The following is a 21,844-nucleotide window of genomic DNA, read 5'->3' as shown; positions in this document are numbered from 1 at the left end:
TAGGATAGAGTAGGAGCCATTGGATTTGGCAAGAAGGAGGTCATTGGTGACCTTTGAGAGGGCGGTTTCCGTGGAGTGTAGGGGACGGAAGCCAGATTGGAGGGGGTCAAGGAGAGAGTTGGCGTTGAGGAATTCGAGACAACGACTCGTTCTAGGAGTTTGGAAAGGAAGTGTAGGAGGGAGATAGGGCGATAACTAGAAGAGAAGATGGGGTCAAGAGAGGGTTTTGTTTGGATGGGGGAGACATGAGCATGTTTGAAGGCAGAGAAGAAGGAACCAGTGGTGAGTGAGCAGTTGAAGATGGAAGTTAAGGAGGGGAGGAGGGAGGAGGGAGGAGGGAGTTTTCATAAAATGAGAGGGAATGGGGTCTGAAGCACACGTGGATGGTGCAACACTTGAGATGAGGGAGGAGATCTCATCTCAAGATACTGCTGGTAAGGATGGGAAAGTAGCAGAGAGGGTTGAGAGCGGCAGGGATGGAGAAGGGGGAGGGGTGACTTTGGGGATCTCAGATCTGATGGAGTTAACAGACAAAGATTTTAGTCCCAAATACAGATTTTAAATTCTTTCCTGCTCTACCCCAACAGGACAATTATACCAAAGACCTCTGAATCTGTTTGAGTTAAGAAACTCATCGCAGTACCTTGATGCTTACCATATGGAAGTACTGATTGTTTTCTGAGACACGGCAGTCTGGAAGGCTGACTGTCAGACAGGTGGAACAGGTTAGTCTGAAATCCGATCCCAGATCTCTTGCTGACTCGCTCGGAGACCCGGGCCAAGTATCTGCCTCTCTCTGTGCTTCAGGATCGTCATGGGAACGAAGTAGGTGGAGAGTGGAAAGAACTTGTTTACAGGGTCAGATCACCCAGGATGAGTGATAATCTCCATACATGAGGTGGTCAGTGTTTCCGATCTTCTGCTGTCATTAAAACACCCTAGGACCCACAAAGACACTCAAATGTGTGTTTGAAATGCTCTTACGCACAACTCCTTTTCATCAGATCTCAGTGCATTGGAGACAAACTGGTGATATTTAATGACCTGATGCGGCTTTTGGAGACAGGAGTCAAGGGGAAAGTCCCATGTGGGGAGATGAAGGCAATTAGTCCCAGTGGACACTGTTGTGGAGATGTGGTCTGTTGGGAGAGGGAGAGGAGAAAGGAGGAGGCAAAACAGAATTTTAGTGCTGTTAGAGGTTCATATTTCTAGACTGTGAGCCCGTTGCTGGGTAGGGATTGTCTCTGTTGCTGAATTGTAAATTCCAAGCGCTTAGTACAATACTCTGCACACAGTAAACGCTCAATAAATACGGCTGAATGAATATTTGCAGAGGCACAATTTTTGTCTAGTGGAAAAAGCATGGGTCTGGGTACCGGAGATTCTGAGTTCTAATCCCAGCACTGCCACTCGCCTGTTGTGTGAGCACGGGCAAGTCACTCAACTATGCTGTGCCTCAGTTTCCTCAACTGTAAAATGGCGATTTAATACCTGTACTCCCTCCTACGTAGACCATGAGTTCCATGTGAGGCTACTTGTGAGGAGCAGCGTGGTCTAGTGGGGAGCGCATGGGACTGGGAGTTAGAGGACTCAGAGGCCATGTCCAAAACTGACCTTATGTTCTCAGCCAAACCCTCTCCACTCCCAGACTTTCCCATCACTGTAGATGGCACCACCATCCTTCCTGTCTCACAAGCCCATAACCTTGGCGTTATCCTTGACTCCCATTTCTCTTTCAACCCACATATTCCATCCGTCACCGAATCCTGTCGGTCCCACCATCACAACATCACTAATATCCGCCCTCTCATCTTCATCCAAACCGCTACCACGTTAATACAATCACTCATTCTATCCTGCCTAGATTACTGCATCAGCCTTCTTACCAACCTCCCAAACCTCTGCCTCTCTCCACTCCAGTCCAGACTTCACTCTGCTGCCTGGATCATCTTTCTACAGAAATATTCAAGACATGTCACCCCAACTCGTCAAAAATCTCCAGTGGTTGCCTAACTTTCTCCTTATCATACAAAACTCCACATCACTGGCTTTAAAACACTCTATCACCTTGCCTTCTCCTACTTAACCTCGTTTCTCTCCTTCTAGAACCCAGCCGACATACTTCACTCCTCTGGTGCTAACCTTCTCAGTGTGCCTCGATCTTGCCTGTGTCACTGTCGACCCCTGGCCCACATCCTACCTCTGGCCCGGAACACCCTCCCTCCTCATATCTGCAAGACAATTACTCTCCCCACTTCCACAGCCTTACTGAAAGCATATTTCCTCTAAGAGGCCTTCCCAGGCTAAGCCCCATTTTTCCCTATTTCCCACTCCCTTCTGCATTTCCCTAACGTGCTCCCTTTGCTCTCCCCCAGCCCCAAAGCATTTATGTGCATAAATGTAATTTTATTAATTTGTACTGATGTCTGTTCATTTTTACTGATATCTGCCTCCCCACTTCTAGACTGTGAGCTCGTTGTGAGCAGGGTTTGTCACTATTTATTGTTTTAATGTATTTTCCCAAGCGCTTAGTACAGTGCTCTGCACACAGTAAGTGCTTAATGAATATGATTGAATGAATGAATGAATGAGTCAAAGGACCTGGATTCTAATTCCGGCCCCGCCATTTATCTGTGGAATTATTTTGGGCATGTCACTTTTTTTCTCTGTGCCTCAGTTCCCTTATCTGTAAAATGGAAATTAAGACTGTGAGCCCCATGTGGGACATGGACTTGGTCCAACCTGACGATCTTGTATGTAAGATCTTGTATCCAACACTTAGTATAGTGTCTGGAACACGTAAATGCTTACCACCATCATCAATAGTATTCATTGAGCACTTACCATATGTAGAGCACTGTACTAAGTGGTTGGGGCAATTCAATACAACAGACTTCGTAGACACATTCCCCGCCCACAACATACTACACAGTCTAGAGAGGGAGAGAGACACTGATAAAAATCAATAATTCATAATGTTGATTGTATAGACATGTACATATTTGCTGTGGGGCTGAAGATGGGGTGAATACCAACTGACAATACCATAAAAACGGGAATGGTGCCAACTTGACTAACTTTTTAATTTATCCCAACTCTTAGAATACTGCTTGACAAGTAGTAAGTGGTTAAAAATTATTATCATTGTTATTATTATCATTATCATCATAATCAATTCACATCTTCCAGAGTAGGGATAATGCCACTTTGGTCTGACGCGCAATGAAGGTGACTCAAAATCTCTCGAAGTCTAGTGTCCTCGGCACTGGGTTGATCGGAACTGTCTGGACCCTCATTCATCAAGGCCATGGCCCAAACCGACCCCCAGGACTCCCCTGGGAGTAGACCAGGCTCAACGCCAGTGAGAAAGCTGTGCTTCTTCTGTATGCAGGATACTGAACTAAGTACTTGGGAGAGTAAAATGCAACAGAGTTGTTGGCATGTTCCCTTGCCACAGTGAATCGATCTATTAATGGTATTTATTTATTTATTCATTCATTCGTTCATATTTATTGAGTGCTTACTGTATGCAGATCACTGTACTAACCGCTTGGAAAGTACAATTGGGCAACAAATAGAGACAATCTCTACCCAACAAAGGGCTCACTGTCTAGAAGGGGGAGACAAACAACAAAACAAAACAAAACAAGTAGACAGACATCAGTAGCATCAATATAAATAAATAGAATTATGGATATATTCACATCATTAATAAAATAAATAGAATAATAAATATGTGCATATATACAGACGTGCTGTGAGGTGGGGAGGGGGGTAGAGTAGAGAAAGGAGGTGGGGTGATGGCGAGGGGAGGAGGAGCAAAGGAAAAGGGGGCTCAGTCTGGGAGGGCCTTCTGGAGGAGGTGAGCTCTCAGTAGGGCTTTGAAGGGGGAAAGTGTGCTAGTTTGGCGGATGTGAGTAGGGAGGGCATTTTAGGCCAGAGGTAGGACATAGGCCAGGGGTCGACAGCGGGACAGGTGAGAACGAGGCCCAGTGAGGAGGTTAGTGGCAGAGGAGAAGAGTGTGCAGGCTGGACTGTAGAAGGAGAGCAGGGAGGTGAGGTATAAGGGGGCAAGGTGATGGAGAGTTTTAAAGCCAATTGTGAGGAGTTTTTGCTTGATACGAAGATTGATGGGCAAACACTGGAGATTTTTGAGGAGGGGGGTGACATGCCCAGTGCCTTTCTGTATAAAGATCATCTTGGCAGCAGAGTGAAGTGTAGACTGAAGTGGGGAGAGACAGGAGGTTGGGAGATCAGAAAGGAGTATTTACTTTGTGCATACCATTGTACTAAGAGCTTGGGAGAGTACAACATAACAGATTTGTTCGACATGCTTCCTGCCCATAATCAATCAATCAATCAATCAAAATGTTTAACGACTATTTACTCCGTGCAGAACATTGTACTAAATGCTTAGAACTGTGCTTTGCACATAGTAAGCACTTAATACCATTATTATTATTATTATTATTATTATTACTAGTAGTAGTAGTAGTAGTAGTAGTAGTAGTAGTAGTATTCTTACTATGTGCTTGGGAGAATAAAACACAACTGTGTTATATATCATGTATTGTGTATATATATGCATATATATTCATTCAAATACATTTATTGAGCTCTAACTGTGTACAGAGCACTGTACTAAGAACTTGGGAGGGTAAAATACAACAATAAACGGACAGATTCATTCAGTTGTATTTTTTATTCATTCAATCGCATTTATTGAGCACTTCAGTGCAGAACACTGAATAATAATAATAATAATGGTATTTATTAAGCGCTCACTATGTGCCAAGCACTGTTCTAAGCACTGGGGTAGATACAAGCTAATCAGGTTGGAACACAGTCCCTGTCCCACATGAGGCTCACACTCTTAATCTCCATTTTCCATATGAGGTAACCGAGGCACAGAGAAGTTAAATGACTGGCCAAGGTCACCCAGCAGGCAAGTGGCAGAGCCGGAACTGGAATCCATGACCATGACTCCTAAGCCCGGGTTCTTGCCATTAGGCCATGCTGCTTCCCAAGTGCATGGAAGAGTGTTCTGCGCAAAGTAAGCGCTCAGTAAATACCACCAGTTGATGGATTATTGTGGGGGTAGCAAAAACCAGCAGCCCGCAGTTGTGGAGAGTCACCGATTCTTAGTTGTGATTCCACTGCCCTCTGGCGGCTGATCGCAGTTTTGTCCATGGCAACTGTAGCCTCCCCTATGGTCTTCTTCCCAAGGGGACCCTTGTAATAATGATAATAATAATAATAACAGTAATAATAATAATAATAATGGTATTTGTTAAGCGCTATGTGCCAAGCGTTGTTTCTTATTTGTGAGTCCACTGCCCTCTGGCGACTGACCGCAGGTTTTGTCCATGGCAATGGTAGCCTTCTCTGGGGTCTTCTTCCCAAGGAGATCCTTGTAATACTACTACTACTAATGATAATAATAATAGTGGTGTTTGTTAAGCGCTATGTGCCAAACATTGTTTCTTAGTTGTGATTCCACTGCCCTCTGGTGGCATATCGGAGGTTTTGTCACTGGGAACTGTAGCCACCCCCCCAAACTCCCTCCGGGGTCTTCTTCCCAAGGAGACCATTGTAATGATGCTAATGATACTGATACTGATACTGATACTAATAATAATAATAATAATAATAATAATAATAATAATAATAATAATAATTTTAAGTACTAACTAGGTGCCAAGCACTGTTTCTTTGTTGTGATTCCACTGCCCTCTGGCTGCTGATCGGAGGTTTTGTCCCGGGGAAAATGTAGCTCCCCGCCAGTGTCTTCTTTCCAAGGAGAACCTTGCCATCATGATAATAATGATAATGGTATTTGCCTTGTCCACAATAAGCTTACAATCTAGAGGGTGTGAGAGAGATATTAATATAAATAAATAAATTACAAATATGGACATAAGCATTGTAAGGCTGGGACGGGGATGGATAAATGGAACAATTCAGGGTGATGCAGAAGGGAATGGAAGAAGAGGAAAGGGGGTCATAGTCAGGGAAGGCCTCTTGGAGGAGAAGTGCTCTCAATAAGGTGGGGAGAGTTATTTTCAGTAGGGCTTAAGGAGGGAGGGCGTTCCAGGCAAGAGGCAGGACATGAGTGAGGGTTTGCCGATGTGATAAATGAGATCGAGGTACAGTGAGAAAGTTGGCATTAAAGAAGTAAAACTGTGCAGGCTGAAGTGTAGTAGGAGAGTAGCAAGGTGAAGTAGGAGGGGCCAAGGTGATTGAGTGCTTTAAAGCCAAATGTGTGGAGTTTTCAATTGATCTGGAGGTGGATGGGCATCTACTGGAGTTTCTTGAGGAGTGGGGAAACACGTCCTGAACTCATTTGTAGAAAAATGATCAGGGAATCAGAGTGAATTATGGACTCGAGTTTGGTGAGGCAGGAGGCTGGGAGGTCAGCAAGGAGGCTGATGCAGTAATCCAGGAAGAATAGGATGAGTGATTGTATTAACGTGGTAGCAGTTTGGTAGAAGTAGATTAAATATGTGGGCTGAATGAGAGAGAGGAGTCAAGGATAATTCCAAGGTTACAGGCTTGTGAGAGAAGAAGGATGGTGGTGCCATCTACAGTGATGGGAAAGTCAGGGAGAGGACAGGGTTTGGAAGGGAAGGAAAGGAAAGGAGTTCTGTTTTGAACATGTTAAGCTTGAGGTGATGGGAGGACATCCAAGTAGACATGTCTTGAAGGCAAGAAGATATGCGAACCTACAGAGAGGGAGTGACATCAGGGCTGGCGATGTAGACTTGGATATCATCTGCATAGAGGTGAAAGTTGAAACCATGGGAGCAAATGAGTTCTCCAAGGGAGTGGGTGTAGATGGAGAATAGAAGGGGATCCAGAACTGAACCTTGAGGGACCCCCACAGTTAGGGGGTGGGAGGCAGAGGAGGATCCAGAGAAGGACACTGAGAATCAGTGGCCAGGGAGATAGGCAGAGAACCAGGAGAGGGCGGTGTCAGTGAAGCTGAGGTTGGATAATACTTCCAAGTGAAGGAGGTGGTCGACGGTGTCAAAGACATCTTAAAGTCAGTCAGTCAGTCAATTGCACTTATTGAGCCCTTACTGTGTTCAGAGCACTGTACTAAACGTTTGTAAGAGTACAATAGAATTATAAACAGACACATTATCTGCCCACAACGAGCTTGCAGGTCGAGGAAGATTAGGATGGAGTAGAGGCCACTAGATTTGGCAAGAAGGAGATCATTGGTGACCTTTGAGAGGTCCGTTTCTGTGGAGTGAAGGGTACGGAAGCCGGATTGGAGGGGGTCAGGGAGAGAATTGGAGGAGAGGAATTTGAGATAGCCGGTGTAGACAACTCGCTCAAGGAATTTGGAGAGGAATGGTGGGAGGGGAATGGGGCGGTAACTGTACAGAGCCACGGGGTCAAGAGAGGAGTTATTTAGGATAGGGGAGACATGGGCATGTTTGAAAACAGTGAGGAAGAAGCCATTGGCGAGAGAACAGATGAAAACAGCTTTTAGGGAGGGAAGACAGGAGGGGGAAAGTGTTTTGATAAGCCACGAAGGAATGGGGTCGGACGTGCAGGTGGATTTTGAGAAGAGCAGGAAATCTCCTCTAGAGACACTGCTGGGAAAGATACGATATGTATCTTTAAATTATATGTTGTAAATGACTTATTTATTCATATTCATGTCTGCCTACACTTCTAGACGGCTAGCTCGTTATGAACAGGGAATGTGTCCGGAAATTCTTCTGTATTGTACTCTTCCAAGCTCTTAGCAGAGTGTTCTGTACAATTGATTGATTGATAACTGAGTTGGTAGTCATATTCCCTGACCACAACGAGCTTACCGTCAAGAGGACTGTTGGCTCTTTGGGTAACACAGGCTCCACTTCCCCATTTGCTACCAATAAATCCACCCAATATATCTGGTGTCTATCGTGCTCAGAGCACTTTATTAAGCATTTAGGAGAGTATATGTGTGATAATAAAAACATGATCCTTACCGTCAAGGAGTTTACCGCCTAGTGAGTGTATCAGAAAGACATAATGTTGTTTTCAGTGAGGAGGTGATAAAGAGAGGTACAACTAGTGACAATAAGATCATGGAAAGACCGGTAAGTGAGTAAGTGAGTGCTGAAATAGGAGAATGTGTACATGTATGTAAGTGGCTCTGAGGACGTAGACTATTTGGGAGACACAAGAGAGGCAGCATGGCCTAATGGAAAGAGGATGGGCCTGGTAGTCAGGTGATCTGAGTTCTAATCCCTGATCCACTACTTGCCTGCTGTGTGAATTTGAACAAGTCGCTTCACTTTTCTCTGCTTCACCTACCTCATCTGTTAAATCAGGGTTCAGTCAATAAATCAATCAATCACATTTATTAAGCACTTTCTATGTTCAGGGCACTGTACTAGGGAGAGTAATAATAATGACAATAGTTATTATTATTATGATGGTACTTGTTAAGTGCTTACTATGTACAAAGCACTGTTCTAAGTAATAGGTATGATTTAGTCAGGTTGGACAGTTTCTGTCCCTCATGGGGCTCAGAGCTTTGGTCCCAATTTTACAGATGAGGTACCTGAGGATCAGAGAACTTAAGTGACTTGCCCAAGGTCACACAGAATGCATGTGGCAGAACACGGGCAGAGCAGGTCCTTCTGACTCCCAGAAGCCATGCTGCTTCTCAGTATAACAGAGTATAACAGATTTGGTAGACACATTCGTTGCCCACAAGGAGCTTGCAGTCTAGAGGGGGAGACAGTTAATAATATGAATAAATAAATTATACATCTGTGCATAATTAATCAATTGTATTTATTGAGTGCTTACTGTGCAGAGCACTGTACTGAAGCACTTGGGAGAGAACAACACATAATATTATAGACACATTCCCTGCCCCCAGTGAGCTAATAGTCCAGGGGTGTTGTGGAGCTGGGAGGTAGAGTGAATAAAGGGTTCAAGTGCAAGGGTGACAGAGAAGAGAGTGAGAGAAGAGACAATGAGGGCTTAGTCAGGGAAGGCCTCATGGAGGAAATGAGGTTTTAATAAGACTTTGAAGGTGGGGACAGTGGTTGCATTTTTGCTCTGTAGTTGGACTAGCAAAAGGGTAAATCAATTAATCAAGACTGAATGTATCTGTTAATTTCTTCCTCTCCTGGGATTCCAGGTCCTGGTGCCAACTATGCCCCTCCCCCACCGACCCTGTCCTTATCAATCAATGGTATGGCTTGAGCGCTGACTGTGTGCAGAGCATTGTATTAAGTCCTTGGGAGAGCACAATAGGTAGTCAGTCAATCGTATTTATAGAGAGCTTACTGTGTGCAGAGCACTGTACTAAGCATTTGGGAAAGTACTATAATCAGTCAGTCAATCCTAAACGCTTGCCATGTGCAGAACACTGTAATACGTGCTTGGGGTAGTATAGTGTAACAATAAGTGGACACGTTCTCTGCTCACAGTGAATTTACATTCTAGAGGGGAAGACAGAGATGAATATAAATAAATAAATTACATATCCGTACACAAGTGCTTTGGGGCTGGAGAGGGGATGAATAAAGGGAGTAAGTCAGGGTGATGCAGAAGGGAGTGGGAGAGGAGGAAAGGAGGGCTTAGGGAAGGTCTCTTGGAGGAGATGTGCCTTCATTAAGGCTTTGAAGGTAGGGAGACTAATTATCTGTCGGATATGAGGCAGGAGGGCGTTCCAGGCCAGAGGCAGGATGTGGATGAGAGGTCGGCACAGAATTATCTGAAAGACTTAGTAGATATGATCCCTATCCATACATCACCAGCGGTGTCTCTGGGGGCCGCCCCAATCTCCAGAGGCGTCACTCTGAGAGGGAGAGTTTGTTAGAGCCTCAAATCATGACTGGGTGTAAACAGTGGGGAGCGTGGGGGGAGAGGAGGGAAGCCCTAGGGGCCTATATATAAAATGTAAACTGAGATTGTTGGGCGTTTCAGTCTCCTCCCTTCCCATTTGGCTCCAGTACTTGCGAATTAGCAGCCAAGAGGACACTTACTTCATCATTCATTCATTCAGTAGTATTTATTGAGAACTTACTGTGTGCAGAGCACTGTACTAAGCGCTTGGGAAGTACAAATCGGGAACATATAGAGACGGTCCTTACCCACCAACGGGCTCACATTCTAGAAGGTGGAGACAGACAACAAAACAAAACATGTAGACAGGTGTCAAAATCGTCAGAACAAATAAAATTAAAGCTATATGCACATCATTAACAAAATAAATAGAATAATACATATGTACAAGTAAAATAGAGTAATAAATCTATACAAATATATACAAGTGCTGTGGGGAGGGAAAGGAGGTAGGGCCGGGGTGGGGGGGAAGAGGAGAGGAAAGAGGGGGCTCAATAATAGTAATAATAATAATGGCATTTATTAAGCGCTTACTATGTGCAAAGCACTGTTCTAAGCGCTGGGGAGGTTACAAGGTGAACCTTGTAATCTAAGATCTCTTGGAGGAGGTGAGCTCTCAATAGGGCTTTGAAGGGAGGAAGAGAGCAAGCATGGCGGATGTGTGGAGGGAGGGCATTCCAGGCCAGGGGAAGGACGTGGGCCGGGGAATTATAAGAATATCCTCTCTACTCAGGTAGGGCAGAATACAGGGGTGCAAGGGACTCTGATGATGTTGTTAATAAAAGGCAAAACGTTTGTATCAGCTGCTGCTACTCCAGGCTCCAGGTCTCCAGGCCCGGGGAGGTCTCTGTCTGTGCTTAGATTTGATGACCACTGAGGATCGCCCCCTGGCAAACGTGTGTGGGGAACACTGGAGAAGTCGTGGAAGAACCACAGAAACCTAGGTGATTTACAGGTACCATCGTGATCCTCCCCTGCCTCCCGAGAAAGGATATGGCCCCAGGAACAAAAGAAGCAGGATTACCAGATTGTCTGAATCCTAATTCTCAATTGTTACTAAAGGATGTAGGGTCCGTGGACAGGGAAAAGGGCCAGGGGCAGGCCAGAGATTTGGCAAAATTTCCCCTCTTTCCCATCACAGCATAGTGGATAGAACATGGGCCTGGGAGTCAGAAGGTCATGGGTTCTCATTTCTGCTCTGCCACTTGTCTGCTGTGCGACCTTGGGCAAATCACTTCAGTTCTCTGGGCCACAGTTACGTCATCTCTAAAATGGGGATTGAGACAGTGAGCCCGACATGGGGCAGAGGCTGTGTCCAACTCGATTTGCTTGACTCCACCCCAGCTCTTAGAGCCTGGTAAATAGTAAGCGCTTAACAAATATGATAATTAATTAATTAATTAACAAACTCAAAATTTGGTTGGATTGATTCCCATAATTTTCCAGACCAAGCAATCAATCGATGGTATTTATTGAGCTCTTACTATGTGCAGAGCACTTTACTGAGAGGTGGGGAGAGTACAACAGAGTTGCAGGACATGTTCCCTTGTTCATGACGAGCTTCTAGTCTACAGGGGGAGACATATATTAAAATAAATAATCAATCAATCCATGATATTTATTGAGCATTTATTGTGTGCAGAGTGCTGAGCAGGTGGGAGACCCCTGAAGAGAATAATAATAATAATAACAGTAATATTTGTTAAGCAATTACTATATGCCAACCACTGAAATAATCTTTGGGATAGATACAAAATTAGCAGTCCTGGGCAAAACCCTATTGCACATAGGACTCACAGTCAAATGGGGAGGGAGAACAGGGATTGAATTCCTATTTTACAGATGAGGAAACTGAAGCACAGAGAAGTATGGGGACTTTGCAAGGTCACACACCAGGTAAGTGGAGGAGCCAGAATTGGAACCTAATAACAATAGTCGCTAAACTTTAAGCTCTCTGTAGGCAGGGAATGTGTCTGGTATATTGTCGTATTGTACACTGTCAAGTGCTTATTAAAGTGCTGCACACACAGTAAGTGCTCATTAAATTTGGTTGATTTATTGATTGATTCCTCTGACTCCCAGTCCCCGGCTCTTTCCACTAGTTCACACTGGTTTTCAACATGCTTTAGTGCTTTTCTGATTTTGAGCATCCTTACGTGTCTGTCCCCAGTCCTCTCTCCCTGCTCATATGCTTGAGAGTCAGGGACATAATTCCCACCCATATATTCTTTTCCCTCACTTAGTACAATGCTTTGCACATAGCAAGTGCAAACCATACCAGGTTGTAAGGTCTTCAATGGTGGGGGAGATATATGTCTCTGCAACATGAAGAGAGACCCAGGCACAATGGTCCCGAGGAAATGCCTCGCTCACAGTCGCCATGGAACGGCAAAGTAACGGCTGTATATGAGTGAGGGAGTTGCAATCGGAGGCTTTTAATGGTGATGTGATCTCTTTCCCAGATTCTTCAGTGATGTGATTTCACTCTCTCATGGTGAGCGACCTGTATAAGACACATAACGTTAATCTATCAATGAATCATATTGATTAGAGAATCAATTAGAGAATCATTAGAGAAGCAGCATGGCTCAGAGGAAAGATTACGGGTTTGGGAGTCAGAGGACGTGGGTTCTAATTCAGGCTCTGCCACATGTCTGCTGTGGGAACTTGGCAAGTCACTTAATTTCTCTGTGCCCTAGTTACCTCATCTGTAAAATGGGGATTAAGACTTTGAACCCCATGGTGGGACAATCTGATTACCTTCTATCTACCCCACTGCTAACAAATACCATAATTATTGTTATTATTATCATAGTTACTGAGCTCTTACTATGTGCAGCGCACTGTACTAAGCACTTGGGAGAGTACAATAGAATTAGCAGACACCTTCCCTGCTCATAATAAAATGACATGACAAATCATTTTTCACTTGTTCTATGTAGTTAGGAGTTAGAAGAATCAATCAACTAATGGTATTTAGTGAGTTCTTATTGTGGGAAGAGTACTGTTTGAAAGAGTTCATATACATCTTCCCTGCTCACAATGAGTTTACAGTCTAGAGGGGGAGGCAGACAGACATGACTCAATCAATTGAATTTATTGAGCGCTCACTCACTATGGGCAGGGAATATGCTTGTTCTAGTGTTGTGTTGTACTCTCCCTAGGGTTTAGTACAGTGTTGCATACTGTAAGCACTCAGTGAATACAATTGATTGATCAATTGCTGACGGTGTGCAGAGCACTAAAGACTTGGGAGAGTATGATACACAGATAAGGTAGACATGTTCCTTTCCTACAGTGAGCTTACAGTCTAGAACACTGCTGTGGGAGATCAGTAATTAGTCATGATAGACAATTCCTTTGACTTCCCAGCCTTCCATGAGCTTTCCACAGCCTATCCATCAACTTTCTTGTCATGTTACTTTGCAGCTCTCAGTCCTCAATCTTCCCGAGTTGTGGTAGATTACCTTGCACACAGGAAGTGCTCAATAAATACCTCCTGCTATCCCTAGGCCACCCAAGTCTGGAACTCCCTCCCCTGAAAATCCACCCGACCATAGCTCTCCCCATTTTAAAATCAGTCTACAAATAGATGAATAGTATTTATTGAGCACTCGCTCTCTGCTGAGTCTTACCACAGCCTAGAGGAAAGAACACGGGCCTGGCTGTCATACAACCTGGGTTCTAATTCAGGCTCCATCACTTGTTTGCTGTATGACCTTGGTCAATCCTCTTTGCCTCAGTTTCCCCATCTGTAAAGTGGGTATTAAGTCCTACTCCCTCTACTTCGACTGTGAGTCCCATGTGCAATAGGGTATGTGTCCAACCTGAAGCACAGATAAATTAAGTGACTTCCCCAAGGTCACAAAGCCGACAAGTTGAAGAGCCAGGATTAGAACCTATGTCCTGTGACTCCCAAGCCCATGACATTGCCACTAAGCCACGCTGCTACTCTATTCTCCCTCCTAATCAGACTGAAAGCCCAATGTAAGAAGAATGATTCTATTTGTTCAGCACTTACTATTGGCCAAGCATTGTTCTAAGCGCTGGGGTACATACAAGCTCATCAGGTTGTTCCACGCGGGGCTAACAGTCTTAATTCCCATTTTACAGATGAGGTAACTGAGGCACAGGGAAGTTAAGTGACTTGCCAAAGTCACACAGCTGACAAGTGGTGGAGCCAGGATTAGAACCCACAACCTCTTTCCTCTAAGCCACGCTGCTTCTCTATATAGGACACTGTAGGACTTGTTTATCTTTTATCTACCCCAGGAATTAGTACAGTGATTGGCACATAGTAATTTCGTTACAGAAAACACAATTATTCTCGTTATTATTAGTTATTATCCGTAATAATAATAAGCTCCTTGAGAGGAGAGAATGTATGCCTCTTTACTGTTGTTTTTTCCCATGTCTCAAGCAGAGTGCCTAACAGTTAATAGGCATTCAATAAATGCCATTGATGAACAATGAGAAACAGCATAGTCTAGTGGACAAATTCCGAGCCTGGGAGTCTCAAGGACCTGGGGTCTAATCGTAGGTCTGCCACTTGCCTGCTGTGTGACCTTGGGCAAGTAACTTAACTTCTCTGGGCCTCGGTTCACTCATCCGTAACATGGAGATGAAAAATGTGAGTCCCTTGTGGGACAAGAACAGCTGACAAGTGGCGGAGCAGGGATTTGAACACATGACTTTGACTGCCAAGCCCGTGCTCTGAGCCACTGAGCCACGCTGCTTCTCAGAGGAGTTCTCACGTTTAAGTCATCCTCTAGACATTCCCTGCTCATTGTGGGCAGGGAATGAGTCTGCCAATTCTGTTATATTTTACTCTCCCAAGCGCTTAGTGCAGTGTCTGCACACGATAAGCACTCAATAAATACCACTGCTTAATTTATTCCTCTAGACTATAAACTCATTATGGGCAGAGAATGTGACTACTAACTCTGCTGTATTGTGCTCTCCCAAGTGCTTAGTGCTCTGGACACAGTAAGCACTGAGTAAATATTCATTCACCGAATTTATTGAGCGCTAACTGTGTGCAGAGCACTGTACTAAGAGCTTGGGAAGTACAACTTGGCAACATATAGAGACGGTCCCTACCCAACCACGGGCTCACTGTCTAGAAGGGGGAGACAGACAATAAAACAAAACATGTGGACAGGTGTCAAGTCATCAGCACAAATATAAATAAAGCTAGAGGCACCACATTAACAAAATGAATAGAATAGTAAATATGTACAGGTAAAATAGAGTAATAAATATGTACAAACATATATACAGGTGCTGTGGGGAGGGGAAGGAGATGGTGCGGGGGGGATGGGGATGAAGAGAGGAAAAGGAAGGCTCAGTCTGGGAAGGCCTCTTGGAGGAGGTGAGCTCTCAGTAGGGCTTTGAAGGGAGGAAGAAAGCTAGATTGGCGGATGTGTGGAGGGAGGACATTCCAGGCCAGGGGGAGGACGTAGGCCCAGGGTCGACGGAGTGACAGGCGAGAACAAGGTACAGAGAGGAGGTTAGCGGCAGAGGAGCGGAGGGTGAGGGCTGGGCTGTAGAAGGAGACACGGGAGGTGAGGTAGGAGGGGGCTAGATGATGCACAGACTTGAAGCCGACAGTGAGGAGTTTTTACTTGATGCGTAGGTGATGGGTAAATTTAGAAACTCTTGCACATTAAGTATAGGCTTCGATTTGGCAACGGCTAGACCGACCTGTCTGCTGGGCGACCTCGACCGGGCTTGAACAGATAACCAATTGCAAAACAAAGGAGAAGAAAAACAACTTATCTCTGTACTCTGGAAACGGGCCATTTCCCACAGTACAGAAACATCTTGAATAAACACATCTTCCCAGGGTGACGTTGCCAGTCGCCCGGGAACTTGTGCAATTGGCAAAATGTCTTCTTTGTTTGCAAAGGGTTTATTAAGGCTCGTAAGTTGGAGCTAACTCGGAATCTCACCCATGGAGAGGACGCTCTGCCTGGGACCTTCCTATTCGGGACCCTGAAAGCTGAATCCGGGATTCCCCAGCATGAAACGTCAGGAGTTGGTGTTCCCCCGAATTGGTGATGTAACCCCTTTTTTATGTTTGTTTTAACCCCTTTTTTGTATTTGTTTTCTTCTTTCGTATTCCCTTCCTTCTAATTAAATTGCCCTTCTATTAAAATTGTAACGATACACCTATATTGCTATGTGTCTGCGCTTCTTTCTCTGAAAAATGGGGACTTGTAGTCGCGGGTCTGAACCTTATTCGTTGGTTAACTGAATAAATATTTCGTTAACCTAACAGTAGGTTGACTGGCAACCACTGGAGATTTTTGAGGAGGGAAGCAACATGCCCTGAGCATTTCCGCACAAAGATGATCCGGACAGCAGTCTGAAGTATAGAATGAATGAATGAATCAATCAATCAATCGTATTTATTGAGCGCTTACTATGTGCAGAGCACTGTACTAAGCGCTTGGGAAGTACAAATTGGCAACACATAGAGACAGTCCCTACCCAACAGTGGGCTCACAGTCTAAAAGGGGGAGACAGAGAGCAAAACCAAACATACCAACAAAATAAAATAAATAGGGTAGAAATGTACAAGTAAAATAAATAAATAAATAAATAAATAGAGTAATAAATATGTACAACCATATATACATATATACAGGTGCTGTGGGGAAGGGAAGGAGGTAAGATGGGGGGATGGAGAGGGGGACGAGGGGGAGAGGAAGGAAGGGGCTCAGTCTGGGAAGGCCTCCTGGAGGAGGTGAGCTCTCAATAGGGCCTTGAAGGGAGGAAGAGAGCTAGCGTGGCGGAGGGGCAGAGGGAGGGCATTCCAGGCCCGGGGGATGACGTGGGCCGGGGGTCGATGGCGGGACAGGCGAGAACGAGGTACAGTGAGGAGATTAGCGGTGGAGGAGCGGAGGGTGCGGGCTGGGCAGTAGAAGGAGGGAAGGGAGGTGAGGTAGGATGGGGCGAGGTGATGGAGAGCCTTGAAGCCCAGGGTGAGGAGTTTCTGCCTGATGCGCAGATTGATTGGTAGCCATTGAAGGTTTTTGAGGAGGGGAGTAATATGCCCAGAGCGTTTCTGGACAAAGATAATCCGGGCAGCAGCATGAAGTATGGATTGAAGTGGAGATAGACACGAGGATGGGAGATCAGAGAGAAGGTTGGTGCAGTAGTCCAGACGGGATAGGATGAGAGCTTGAATGAACAGGGTAGCGGTTTGGATGGAGAGGAAAGGGCGGATCTTGGCAATGTTGCGGAGCTGAGACCGGCAGGTTTTGGTGACGGCTTGGATGTGAGGGGTGAATGAGAGAGCGGAGTCGAGGATAACACCAAGGTTGCGGGCTTGTGAGACGGGAAGGATGGTAGTGCCGTCAACAGAGATGGGAAAGTCAGGGAGAGGACAAGGTTTGGGAGGGAAGACAAGGAGCTCAGTCTTCGACATGTTGAGCTTTAGGTGGCGGGCGGACATCCAGATGGAGATGTCCTGAAGGCAGGAGGAGATGCGAGCCTGGAGGGAGGGGGAGAGAGCAGGGGCAGAGATGTAGATCTGGGTGTCATCAGCGTAGAGATGATAGTTGAAGCCGTGGGAGCAAATGAGGTCACCAAGGGAGTGAGTGTAGATTGAGAACAGAAGGGGACCAAGCACTGAACCTTGGGGAATCCCCACATTAAGAGGATGGGAGGGATGAAGCAGCGTGGCTCAGTGGAAAGAGCACGAGCTTTGGAGTCAGAGGTCAGGGGTTCAAATCCCAGCTCCAACAATTGTCAGCTGTGTGACTTTGGGCACGTCACATAACTTATCTGTTCCTCAGTTACCTCATCTGTAAAATGAGGATTAAGGCTGTGAGCACCACGTGGGACAACCTGATCACCTTGTAACCTCCCCAGTGCTTAGAACAGTGCTTTGCACATAGTAAGCACTTAATAAATGCCATTATTATTATTATTAATAATATTATTAAAATAAGTAGGTGATGACATCACAGAGAGTAGTTAACTATTAATAAATGAGTAAATATCATAACTATTGTTATATGGCACACAGTCCTGACCTAGGGCTCGCAATCTGCATGATCCCCATTTTACAGATGAGGAAATTGAGGCACAGAGAGATTACTAAACTTTCCTCAGGTGACAGAGTAAGCCAGTGGCAGAGCTGGAACTTGGTAATCTCGATGTCTATCTTTTGGACAAACTGCCTATATTTCCCCTCTTTTAATAAACACAGTCTCCTCCTGGCCCATAGCCAATGTCACCACAGTAAGGGCATTCCTCCTCCTGGGGTCCTCTGAGCTCCGGGAGCTGCAGCTGATCCATGCCGTGCTGTTCCTCCTGGTCTACCTGGCGGTCCTGGTGGGGAATCGCCTCATCGTCACCGTCACCGTCCTCGACCACCGCCTCCACACCCCCAGGCACTTCTTCCTGAGGCACCTGCCCATCCTAGACCTCTGCCTCATCTCCGTTACCATCCCCAAGTCCATTAGTAATGCTTTGATAAACAATAGATCTATTTCCTCAGCCGGATACTGTCCTCAGGTCCTCTTCTTTACCTTCTGCGGCTGTTTGGAGGTGGGCATCCTCACGGCAATGTCCTACGACCGCAACGTGGTCATCTGCCGCCCCCTACGGTATGATGTCATAATGGTTCCGGAGGCCTGTGGGAAGATGGTCCTCGCCTCGTGCCTCAGCTGATAACTCATGAGGATCCTTCATGTCTCTAATATCTTCTCCCTGCCCTTCTGTGGTCCCGCGGTGATCCAACATTTCTTCCGTGATGTCCCCCAGGTATCATAGCTCGTCTGCCCTGGAGACACTGCGGGAGAAGTGGGTGTTATCTGCCTCATCGTTACTGCGGCTTTTTCTCTTTGATTTTACTCATTTACTCGTACATCAGCATCTTCTGGGCCGTGCTGAGGATGCCATCCACCGAGGGCCGGAACAAAGCCTTCTTCACCTGCCTGCCCCAGCTCATCATCGTCACCTTGCTCCTTTCCACTGGTGGGTTTGAATACCTCAATCCAGTTCGTGATTCCCCTTATTTCCGGACTTCCTCCTCCCTTTGTTCTATGCCGTAGTACTCCGCATTCTGAATCCCATCATAAATACTGCCCTGGGGGAAACCTTCAGGAGGAAAGGAATTTGCTTAGGATGAGGGTCTTCGCCCTGGAATAATGCTTCTGGAACTACTGATGAAGCAGAGCTTAGGGGTCACCAATTAGACACTCATTTATTATTTTTTATATTGATGTCTGTCTCCCCCTCTGGACAGAAAGCTCATTGCGGGGAGGAAATGTTTATGCTATGCTGTTGTATTCTACTCTCCTAAGTGCTCAGTTTAGTGCTCTGAACACAGTAAGTGCTCAATAAACAAGATTGACTGATTGACTGATCGACCCCCAGATTGAGGCTACTGGCAAATAAAATCAATCTGTTTCCTCTTCTATTATAATTTCCTCTACTACTATTCCACAAGGAGCGGTGCAGCCTAGTATAAAGAGCTGGGGACTGGGATCCAGAAGGCCTGGGCTCTCATCCGGGAGTCTACCACTTGCCTGCTGAACCTGGTCAAATAAGTTCCCTTCTCTGTGCCTCAGTTTCAGCTGTAAAATGGGGGATTCAATCCCTGTTCTTTCTCCTACTTAGACTGTGAGCCCCATGTGGGACAGAGTCTCTTCAGCCTGATTATCTTGTATCTAGACTTGTATCTCAATGTACCTACCCTTGTATCTCCTCCTCCAAGAGGCCTTCCATGATTAAGCCCTCTTTTCCTTGGCTTGCTCTCCCTTCTGAGTAATCTATACACTTTAACCTGTGACCTTTGGACACTTGATAGTCACCCCAACCCCAGCACTTATGTATATATCTTTAAACTATATATTACACGCTACTCATTTATTCCTATTAATGTCAGTCTCCCCCTCTAAGCTCAGTATGGGCAGGGATCATGTATGCCAATTCTGTTGAATTGTACTCTCCTGAGCACTTAGTACAGTGCTCTGCACATAGTAAGTGCTCAAAAATGCAGATGATTGATTAATCTACTACAGTGCATAGAGCAGTGTCTGTTACGTAGTAAGCACTTAACAAATACCATTTAAAAAATCAATCAATCGCATTTATTGAGCAACTTCGATCTAAAATTTACCTCTCACTAGCTTATTTTCTAGTGAGTTGTTACTTCTTTAGCATTTACTACTTATGCCTACTTACTCTATTTGTTGCATTACAGAACAGTAGCCCTGTGGTGTAGTAGATAGAACACAGGCCTGGGGGTCAGAAGGTCCTGGGTTCGAATTCCTACTCTGTAACTGGTAAGCTTTGTGACCTGGGTAGGTCAGTTCACTTCTCTGTGTCTCTGTTACCTCATCTGTAAAATGGGGATTAAGACTGTAAATCCCAGGTAGGACAACGACTGTGTACACCTGTGTACAACCTGATTAGCTTCTAGACTGTGAACCCGTTTTTGGGTAGGGACCGTCTCTATATGTTGCTGACTTGTACTTCCGAAGCTCTTAGTACAGTGCTCTGCACACGATAAGTGCTCAATAAATATGATTGAATAAATGAATGAATTAGCTAGTATCTTCCCCAAAGCTTTGGACAGTGCCTAGCACATAGTAAGTGCTCACCAAATACCATAAAAAGTGTTAGAGTTATTTTTTGGTTTGAAGGGGCTGCCAGTGATAAGAAGGACCTGTGGCTGTGAATGTATCCACCCCAAGGTTTAGAACAATGCTTGGCACACACTAAGCACTTAACAAGTACCATTCTTAATATTATTATTATTTTGAGAAGGAGAATGATGCTTTCTCAATAGAAGTTTTAGAAAGATGCTTTGAGCAGTAAAGAGTGGTCTGGACTGAAGACAGGAGAGAGATGGTCACTGAGATTCTGGTGAGGTCACTGATGCCTGAAATAGCCTGAAATCCCCATGCCTTTGTCTCTGACAAAACTTCCAGACCACAGCTCTCTCCGTCTTTAAAGCCTCCCATAATCAATCAATCAATCAATCAATCAATCGTATTTATTGAGCGCTTACTATGTGCAGAGCACTGTACTAAGCGCTTGGGAAGTACAAACTGGCATCACATAGAGACAGTCCCTACCCAACAGTGGGCTGACAGTCTAAAAGGGGGAGACAGAGAACAGAACCAAACATACCAACAAAATAAAATAAGTAGGATAGAAATGTACAAGTAAAATAAATAAATAAATAAATAAATAGAGAAATAAATATGTACAACCATATATACATATATACAGGTGCTGTGGGGAAGGGAAGGAGGTAAGACGGGGGGATGGAGAGGGGGACGAGGGGGAGAGGAAAGAAGGGGCTCAGTCTGGGAAGGCCTCCTGGAGGAGGTGAGCTCTCAGCAGGGCCTTGAAGGGAGGAAGAGAGCTAGCTTGGCGGATGGGCAGAGGGAGGGCATTCCAGGCCCGGGGGATGACGTGGGCCGGGGGTCGATGGTGGGACAGGCGAGAGCGAGGTACAGTGAGGAGATGAGTGGTGGAGGAGCGGAGGGTGCGGGCTGGGCAGTAGAAGGAGAGAAGGGAGGTGAGGTAGGAGGGGGCGAGGTGATGGAGAGCCTTGAAGCCCACGGTGAGGAGTTTCTGCCTGATGCGCAGATTGATCGGTAGCCATTGGAGGTTTTTGAGGAGGGGAGTACTATGTCCAGAGCGTTTCTGGACAAAGATAATCCGGGCAGCAGCATGAAGTATGGATTGGAGTGGAGAGAGACACGAGGATAGGAGATCAGAGAGAAGGCTGGTGCAGTAGTCCAGACGGGATAGGATGAGAGCTTGAATGAGCAGGGTAGCGGTTTGGATGGAGAGGAAAGGGCGGATCTTGGCAATGTTGCGGAGCTGAGACCGGCAGGTTTTGGTGACGGCTTGGATGTGAGGGGTGAATGAGAGAGCGGAGTCGAGGATGACACCAAGGTTGCGGGCTTGTGAGACGGGAAGGATGGTAGTGCCGTCAACAGAGATGGGAAAG

General features: G+C 45.6%; 1 long non-coding RNA gene across 1 annotated transcript; it reads right to left on the bottom strand.

The window, feature by feature from the left end:
• Positions 1–1,035: 1,035 nt before the first annotated feature.
• Positions 1,036–12,351, bottom strand: LOC119921867. Its single transcript, XR_005448602.1, has 3 exons — positions 12,140–12,351; positions 5,692–5,863; positions 1,036–1,139 (listed from the first exon to the last, which is right to left on the bottom strand). It is a non-coding gene; the product is annotated as an uncharacterized LOC119921867 (long non-coding RNA).
• Positions 12,352–21,844: the final 9,493 nt, after the last annotated feature.

The sequence above is a fragment of the Tachyglossus aculeatus genome, unplaced genomic scaffold (assembly GCF_015852505.1).
Source record: "Tachyglossus aculeatus isolate mTacAcu1 unplaced genomic scaffold, mTacAcu1.pri SUPER_32, whole genome shotgun sequence".
Taxonomy (NCBI): domain Eukaryota; kingdom Metazoa; phylum Chordata; class Mammalia; order Monotremata; family Tachyglossidae; genus Tachyglossus; species Tachyglossus aculeatus.
The sequence above is the reverse complement of the archived record's forward strand: the minus strand, read 5'-3'. Positions and strand labels throughout refer to the sequence as shown.